The following is a 9,824-nucleotide window of genomic DNA, read 5'->3' on the forward strand; positions in this document are numbered from 1 at the left end:
ATAATTTGATACTTGGCAATTGCTTTGAGCTCTCAAATAGATCATGTTTAAGCTCTTAGATCATGTACTTTGCACCCATTAATGAAGAACTACCATAGAGCTTGTTGAAATTTGGTTTGCATGATTGGTCTCTCTAAAGTCTAGATATTTTCTGGTGAAGTGTTTGAACAACAAGGAAGACAATGTAGAGTCTTATAATGCTTGCAATATGTTCTTATGTAAGTTTTGCTGTACCGGTTCATACTTGTGTTTGCTTCAAACAACCTTGCTAGCCCAAAGCCTTGTACTGAGAGGGAATACTTCTCGTGCATCCAAATCCTTGAGCCAAAACCTATGCCATTTGTGTCCACCATACCTACCTACTACATGGTATTTCTCTGCCATTCCAAAGTAAATTGCTTGAGTGCTACCTTTAAAATTTCATTCCTTGTCTTTGCAATATATAGCTCATGGGAAAATAGCCTTAAAAACTAGGGATTTCTATTTTCGTGCCCCTGGTTCGTTAGTTGTACTCAGTTTTCCCCAGCCTCTTAAATTTTCCTCAGTTTTCTCCTCCCTCTAGTTTGAAACCCCTCGCAGAGGCTCAGACGGGAGGGTTGCCGTCTGTTCAGAGGCCTTCCGTTACCGGACGGCTAGGGAGCCGCGGTGGTTTTGACTTGACCGTTGCTTTTGAAATGTGTTGACTATTGACTGGAAGAGCTGACCCAAAGCTTTCCCCTCCGCCCGAGACTGGAGGAGCTCACACACCGCCCCTCCGCCGCCACGCCATCCTGCCCACCTACCTTATGGCGTCGTCCGCCGCCGAGCCGGGCCCGCCCCCACCACCACCCCCGGGCTCCGCCTCCACCAGATCTGGATCTACCCCTGTCCTCTTTGTAATTCCATCTGGTGTGCCGACTATTGCCGCCAGCCGTGGAGAAGATTGGGAATCGGAGGGATCTAACGCATGGATTCCATCTGGGTAAGCATCGTCTGCCTATGTGAATTAACAGTAGGCAGTTTTTGAGCGCCAATCGTTGTTGCTCAACTAACTGCGTTGCTTTTCGAATAGGATGGATCCAGCGCTGGCTTTTCGGCTGGTGGTTAGGCTGGATTCTAGCTTTACGCGTTATTCTGAACGCTGTAAGACTGGGTTTTACTTTCCTGCGGTGGTTGCAACCACCATCTCGTTAAGGGATTTCAAAGCTAACATCTACGATAAGTACACCTGGATCTCTTTCGATGCAGTTCATTTCGAATATTTCAACAGCCCGGAGGGAAGATTTGTTCCACTAATTTCCGAAGACGATCTGGGAATTCTTTTTTGCTTTGAATGCTTCTTGCCGGTTCGGTAAAATTCTAATCCATGTGGACAGGGGCCAGGCATCATCTGGTGCTGGGGCATCATCAGGTGGTCGGGCATCATGTCTCTCTACTGCTGCTGCCTCTGCTAATAGTGTGCGCCGTGGCGCTCCTTGTAGGTCCACAGCAGCACCATCTGTCCCCAATGCTAGTGGTAGCCAGATCGTTCGTACGGTCGATGTGGAGGACGATGCAGACATTGAGGATCAGTGTCCTCAAGATGATGAGGATGAGTTGATGTTTCCTGAATTGGTAGATCGATGCAGTAAGCAGGCAATGGAGGATCAATACATGGAAGATATTGCTTTTGGTGCCAGATTTGATGACACTGATGATGAAGAGAAGAATGAGAATGATGACAGCCTCGTTTTAGCCGATTACGAAGGTGAAGACTTGCCAACAATTGAGTGGAACATGGAGAATCCCAAGCTTGCAGAAGGCACCGTGTTTCAAACGATGATGGACTGCCGTAATGCAATTACTACATATCACATTCTCACTAAGAATAATTATGAGGTTATTAAAAGTGAGCCAGGTAGGTTCACAATTAAATGCCCATACCCAAGGTGTAGGTTTAGGCTGCATGCATCCACAATGCGCAGAAGCAGCTTGGTTCAGGTACTACGCCAACCAGTTGTGTATTTAGATCACGGTGTAAAATTTGTTATCTATTACTAACATCCCTTATCATTATGTTTCAGATAAAGAAGAATAAGGAGATCCATAGGTGTCCACCTCTAGGGGGGGAGCCAGAGTTGAAAACAAAGCTAGCGAAGACTAGGTGGTTGGCAGATATAATCCTAGATTGGCTGAGAGAAAATCCTTCACTTGGTCCAACAACACTCGTAAAAAAGGTGGTTGAGAAGTATAAAATGGAAGTACCTTACATGAGGATGTTCTATGCAAAGGAAATGGCTCTTGACAAGATCAATGGTCCATGGAATGAAAGCTTTCGAGTTGCTTTACACTTTCAAAGCTGAAGTGGAGATGGCTAGTCCGAGCAGATGTTGTAGCGATAGACAAGCATACAGTTCCCTACAAATTGAAAAGCGGGAAGGTAATGCACAAGGAATGTTTTAGAAGGGCTTTTGTTTGTTTCAAAGCTTGCTTGGAAAGGCTTTTTGGACGGTTGCGGGCCTTATTTGGCCATGGATGCATCAGCTCTTCATGGCAGGTTTAAAGGACAGCTAGTTGTCGCTACTGCAGTTGATGGACATAATTGGATGTTCCCTCGTTGCTTATGGGGTTTTGGAGGTTGAGTCACACGAAAGTTGGACTTGGTTTCTGCAGAATTTGCGCGACCTTATAGGTCATCCACCAGGACTTTTTATCCACACAGACGCTTGCAAAGGTTTGGAGACTGCGGTAGAAGCAGTATTCCCTGGAGTGGAGCATAGGGAATGTATGCGACACTTGGTACAGAATTTTACAAAGAAATTCAAGGGTAAAGTTTTTACTGACAACCTATGGCCAGCTTCATACACATGCATCTCTAGGAAGCATCTGTTTCATTTGGATGTGTTGTATAAACAAAAACCTGGGGTGAAGGAGTACTTGGATGAACATCATGGTAGGGTGTGGTCAAGAAGCCAATTCAATGAAATTTGCAAGGTAGACTATGTAACAAGTAACCTTGCGGAGAGTTTTAATTCAAAGGTCAAGTCATTGAAAGGGCTTATGCTGTGGCAAATATTTGATAAGATTAGGCGAGATGATCATGATAAAGATCGATCTGCGTCAAAGAATTGCATCCACAAATTATGTTGGCCATCTCATGCTCCCATCTTTGATTAAGTCTTTGCATGCCAGGGCAAAACAATTGAGGATGCAATGCGTCGTAAAAGGAATGGAGGCTGAGGTAACCTACACCGACAAAGAAAACAGGCAGTGGAGGTATCCAGGTGAGTTTGGTTGATAGGACATGCCATTGTAGGGGATGGCAGATCCGTGGGATACCCTGCATACACGCATTGTTTTTCATGAGTGTTATAGGGGTGAAGAAGGTGAAGTTGATCAGTATGTGTCAGAGTATTTCTCTGTTGCCAAATTTAGGGCTGCATATGCTATGAATGTTCCTACCTTGTTGGGAAAAGACCAATGGATGAAAGTCGATCCAGGCTTCAAACTGTACTCTCCAGTATTGACTAGACCGGCAGGTAGGTCGAGGAAGAATAGGATCAGAGCTAGTGCAGAGGGTGGTGCACCGATTCGACAACGTAAGTGCAAACGTTGTGGAATCCCTGGACACATTGCTAGGCTTTGTAAAAATGCAGTTGACCCAGCTTTTGGAATGGAAGATCAGGCGGGAGCAGCAAATGCGAGAGGAGAATGAAGCAGCAATTCAACTTGAGATTGAAGCGACGAGTTCAACATGACGTGATTGAAGCAGCAAATGCAGAGGAGATTGAAGCAGCAAATGCAAAGGAGATTGAAGCAGCAAATGCAGAGGAGATTGAAGCAGCAATTGAACATGAGGAGATTGAACCGATGGATCAAGAGCAGAGGGAACATATGGATGTAGAATGGCTTCAACCGATGAGTCCAGAGGAGAGGGAACAGTATAATCGAGAGTGCCTCGAAAGTACTAATGCCATGATAGAGGCTAACTTCGCAGAGTGCATGGCAGAAGAAAAAGCACAAGCTTCGCAGAAGAAGAAGAACAAGAAAGAGGGCAAAAGGAAGGTAGACATCGGTAATATCCCTGGTAGGGTTACCCGGAGTAAGGTGGTGGCCCCGGCTAGTCACACCAGGAGCAAGAGAAAGATTTTATTCTGAACAACTAATTTGAATTTGTATGAACAATTTGTATTGGGGTTCCCTTTGTATTGGGGATCCCTTTGTGTTGAACAATTTGTATTGGGGTTCCCTTTGTATTGGGGATGCCTTTGTGTTGAACAATTTGAATTTCTATGAACAATTTGAATTTGTATGAACAATTTGAATTTGTATGAACAATTTGAATTTGTATGAACAATTTGTATTGGGGATGCCTTTGTGTTCAACAATTTGAATTTGTATGAACAATTTGTATGCCACGTTTAAGCCTCATTTATCATTTTCTCTAGGGTTTAGGGTTTTAGGGTTTTAGGGTTTTAGGGTTCAATTCAAAATAATCCAAAACATGGTGGAACCTTCCCATGGAGCCTTGTTATGTTACCTACAACCTAGAGAAATAATAATGGAAAAGGAAATATAGAGATATGAAGTTTTTATGCCAAAAGCTTCAAAACCACTTCCTAGTCCATGAGCTACTAGATATGAAGATGTAGGGCTTTCGCTCAATACACCTCCCAAATACCCACTATGCTTTCAAACTTTGTCCAAATGAGTCCAAATTCGTCACACTTGTGTATCTTTGAATTGCAAACAATATCTAGTCGGCCAAAATGTAATATATTGTTCAAATAACACAATTTTACAATTTTTATGCCAAAAGCTTCAATTTCCCTTATGCTGTGTTTGGTTGCAAGGAATTGGGCTCTGAATTGGACAATCTAGAATTGAGGGCCCAATTCTGCTGTTTGGATGTGCTATGTATTGGATTATGGAATTGTTGCCCAATTCTAAGGAGAGGCCCGCGCGAGGCAACTTAACCCGTAGCCCAATTCGGAGGTCCGCAGCTCCGTATTCGCTCGGAATCGAGCCGTCGCTCGCTCTCCTCGCCCGAACCGAGCGCGAGAGCTCTCGCGAAACTCCCCATCGTCGCCTGCAGGTACTGCTGCCCACCTCCGCCCTCCTCCTCCCCTCCGGCCCCAGCCCGGCGGCCCTCCTCCGCCCTCCTCCTCCCTCCTCCTCCCCTCCAGCCCCGGTCGGGCCGCCCTCCTCCGCCCTCCTCCTCCCTGCACGACCCGAACCCTAGACGAGCGACGGCCGGCGGACGGCGACGGCCGGCGGACGGCGGACGAGCGGCGGACGGCCGGAAGAGCGGCGGACGGCCGGACGAGCGGCGGACGGCCGGCGAGCGGCGGACGGCCGGCGGACGAGCCCCTGTGCGGACGAGCTCCTGTACCGGCTTCATGTGTACTGACCACAATTTTTTTTTCGATTTTTGCAGATTTGAGGTGAAGAAGTGGTGAGATTAATTTGTGTTGCGACCAAGGTTCGAAATTTATGTTTTGTGTTCTGAGATTGAACTTGGGTTATGCAAAATATGAGATATGAAATTGGGCTATGCAAAATATGAGATATAAACTTGGGCTATGCATACTTGTTGTTCATAATGTTAATGCTTCCATGTTAATATGAATTTGGGCTATGCATATTTAAATTTCAAACTTTGTTTGTGCATTGTAGAATCATCATGTCTCACCAAGAATTGGTTAATTACATTTGTGAAGAGAACAAACGAAGAAAAAGGAAAAGGATAATGCTCACAAAGATGTATTTTGAGGTGTCTATGGTTGCATTAGCATATGCTAGTACTCGCGAGGTCACCGAGGGACCTAGGTGCCTTCGATGACTTTGAGAAGAGGGTTGCATATAGAAAGTATGTATTGGCAAGAACATACAATGGGATGGAGACAAGATGCTATGATGAGTTGCGATTAACCAAAAGAAATTTCCATAATCTTTGTGCTATGTTGCGTGAGAAGGGTGGTCTCAAAGATACAACCTATGTCACGGTAGAAGAAAATGTTGCTATGTTCTTACAATTAGTTGGGCATGGAACTAAAATGCGGATGATTGGCTATGAGCGGTCTTTAGAGACAACCAGTAGGCACTTTGGTAATGTGTTAACTGCCATCTTATCTCTAACTGGTGAGTTCATCAAGCTTCCCGAGCCTACTGCCACCCCTCCCGATGATTACAAATGGAAGTGGTTTCCCAATGCACTTGGTGCTCTAGACGGGTGTCATATTGATGTGTTTGTTAGGGTGGGTCGACAAAGGGAGATATAGGAATAGAAAACAAGACATCACCACTAATATGTTGGGTGTGGTTGATTGGAACATGAAGTTTCTCTATGTTCTACCTGGTTGGGAGGGCTCGGCATCGGACTCAAAAGTGTTGAAAGATGCAATGAGAATTGACCGCCAAGATGCATTTGTTGTACCGCAGGGTACCTCTCTTTGCTCTTGGCTTTCTTTTTCTCATGTTTAATTCATAACTAACTTACTTATTTGATGCATATAGGGAAGTACTACCTAGTTGATGCGGGTTATACAAATGGACCTGGATTCCTATCTCCATTTCGGTCCACTAGGTACCACTTGAAAGAGTGGGCTGCTAGTATACTAGGGCCCCAAACTGAAAAGGAGTTGTACAACTTGAGGCATTCTCGTGCTAGAAATGTAGTGGAGAGATGTTTTGGGCTATTGAAGAAAAAATGGGCTATCCTACGTTCTTGTTCTTTCTTTTCCATAGAAGACCAGGTAATACATGTCTGTATGGTTTGTAGATGGTTTGGGTTGTTGAAGAACAATTGCTAACTATGACATAAATATTTGCAGATTCGAATTATTAATGCTTGTTGTGTGTTACACAACTATGCAAGGGATAGACAACATGTGAGGGATGATCTATTGCTGCAGGAGATTGACGCTCGAACTAGCGGCTACGGTCCCCGAACCTCGCAGATGATGTCGCACTAATTAGAAGTGTGCAACTAAGCGAGACATGGACCACGTTTAGGCAGGATTTAGCCGATGAGATGTTTGTTGAGTACCTTGTGACACATGACGAACTAGCAATGGAGTAGTGTTCGAGTAGAAATCTAGCTTATGGTGTCCTTTTTTTGCTAGCTAGATGATGATGCTTTTGCCATTTGTGTGATATTTCCTACATGGAACCTTTGGCTGAATATATATATGTTTTAACTATCTACAACTTGCTATTTCTCCTTACTTGCATTATATATGTCACTTGTAGAAGCATGGCTGAACCAAAAAATAAGAAGGCTAGTAGGACTTACCTTGTGTGGACTAATGAGATGGACACTGCATTATTGTCCGTTCTTGTTGACCATCACAACGAGAGGTGACCATGCACAAAATGGTTGGAAGCCACATGTGTACAATGCTTGCATAAAGCATGTGAAGGAGACATGTAATATTGTCATCAACAAAGACAAGATAGTACCAAGAATTAAAACATTTGACAAGCATTATGAAGTCATCAACAAGATGCTTTCCCAGAGTGGCTTTGGATGGGATTGGGATAATAACATGGTGAGTGTTGACGAGTGATGAAGTGTGGGCTAGATATGTGGAGGTATGTAACATACTAATTTTTGCAACTTGACTATGCATTCTTTTGAACTTGAACATCATCTCGAATATATGTGCATATTATGTAGGCAAACAAGGATGCAGCTCCATATAGGCACAAAGAAGTGAAGAATTGGCAAGCTATCTCTACTATATATTCAAAAGACCATGCCACGGGTGCAGGTGCAAGGACAGGAGGTGAGTGTGCTCAAGTTGGATCCTCATCCGTTCCTCGGTGGTTGAGGATGATGAAGAAACTCCCGAGGTGCCTAAGAAGAAGCAACGCATCGCCGATGCTATCATGAGCATGGTGGGAGAGCTGAGAATGACGTTTGAGGAGGCTTTGAACTCAACCGCCCCACTACCACCACCACCACCACCAGCAGCACCAAAGGTTACTCCTTCATCTAAAATCTTGGTTGAACTGAAGAAAATACCAGATTTGGTGGGTAATGAGCTGTTGATAGCTTATGGGAAGGTCACCGCCAACGAGCGCACCTTCGAATCACTCATGGCACTACCCATGGAACCGAGGAAGGCATGGCTCATGACCTTGCCTTGATGATTTGTGAGACGTACTGTATCCACTTTGTGCTATTTGTGAGACATAATGTATCTACTTTGTGCTATTTGTGAGACATAATGTATCCACTTTGTGCTATTTGTGAAACATAATGTATGCACTTTCTACTATTTGTAAGACATAATGTATCCACTTTCTACTATTTGTAAGCATAATTGTCCACTTTCTGCTATTTGTGCTATTTTCATTCATATTACATATGTAATATTGTTCAAAGTCAAAAATACTCTCAATTCCACACATGTGACATCCAAACAGGATTTGGTATTCCATTGAAATCTGAATTCTGTAGCTGAATACCACGCGCATCCAAACACTCTTTGTGGTATTCCATTGAATTGGTTGATTTGGTTTTCCATTGCCAATTCAATTCAGAGCTCAATTCATTGCAACCAAACACAGCATTAGTCCCTTTATTATTTGGGTGCCCCTGTTTTACTTAGTGTTACTCAGTTTTCCCCCTCCAGGCCCACTTGTTGTACTCAGTCCTACTCAGTTTTGCCCTTCCGATAAACATTTCCTCACTTTCCCCCCTCTTAGTTCTACTCAGTTTTTCTAACTTGTACTCACTGGCTGATCTCTGATTGGTCGAGATGTATGTCACACGGATCTTGGTTGGTTGAAAGCTCAACGAACGCTTGCACCGTACGATCATTTATGATCGGACGGCCTGTATATCTCTCTACCACGATGGACGCATACGGAGACAAGAGCAGAGCACATACCTACCAACCCTGGCAGTCGCATATTCCAGTCACATCTTCCTCTCTCCTCTTTCCTCTCTTACTCCGGCGGTCGCGGCGGCGCGGATCTAACCGTGCGTGCGGCGGCGCGGATCTAACCGTGCGTGCGGTGGCGTGTGGCGGCGCGGATCTAAGAGTGCCGGTGAGGATCTAACCATCAGAAATAGTTGAAATGTCTCTCTCTGTCTCACTTTCGTTTCTCTTCTCAGATCTGTTGAATGATGAAGAACCCCAAGACGGTGGCCGTGCCGACAGTGGTCATCGATGCCACGAACATTGAAGCCATCGCCTACAACATTGCTTCGACGGCGCAGATCCAGCATTCAATGTCGGAGGCTGTTGATGTCTCACTTCCGTTGCCCTCCTCAGATCCGTTGCTGATGAAGGACAACAAGACGGCGGCCCCGACAGTGGTCATCGATGCCACGAACATTGAAGCCATCGCCTGCAACCGCGCTGCAAAGCCGCCGATACAGCCCTCCGCAGATCCGTCGCTGATGAAGTACACCAAGACAGCGGCGGTTCCGACAGTGGTCATCGATGCCACGAACATTGAAGCCATCACCTGCAACCGCGCTGCAAAGCCGCCGATCCAGCCCTCCGCAGATCCGTCGCTGATGAAGTACACCAAGACAGCGGCGGTTCCGACAGTGGTCATCGATGCCACGAACATTGAAGCTGTCGCCGATAACATCGCATCAACGGCGGATGGCGCAGATGACCACCCTCAGCCGCCCGTCGACCCGGCCTTTCTTGCCCATCGCTGCGCGGCCATGTTCGACGCCGCAAATTGAGATAAATTATGATAAATTTGTATTTTTCAATTTCCAATTGGGATAAAAAATTTCGAACTACTACCACCGTCTCAAAAAAAGCTTCTCCACGTTCTTGATGTGTCCATGTACATCCGTATGTATGATTTGAATTCTATCCCAACTTGATTGGGAAGAT

Source organism: Lolium rigidum, chromosome 3 (assembly GCF_022539505.1).
Source record: "Lolium rigidum isolate FL_2022 chromosome 3, APGP_CSIRO_Lrig_0.1, whole genome shotgun sequence".
Taxonomy (NCBI): Eukaryota; Viridiplantae; Streptophyta; class Magnoliopsida; order Poales; family Poaceae; genus Lolium; species Lolium rigidum.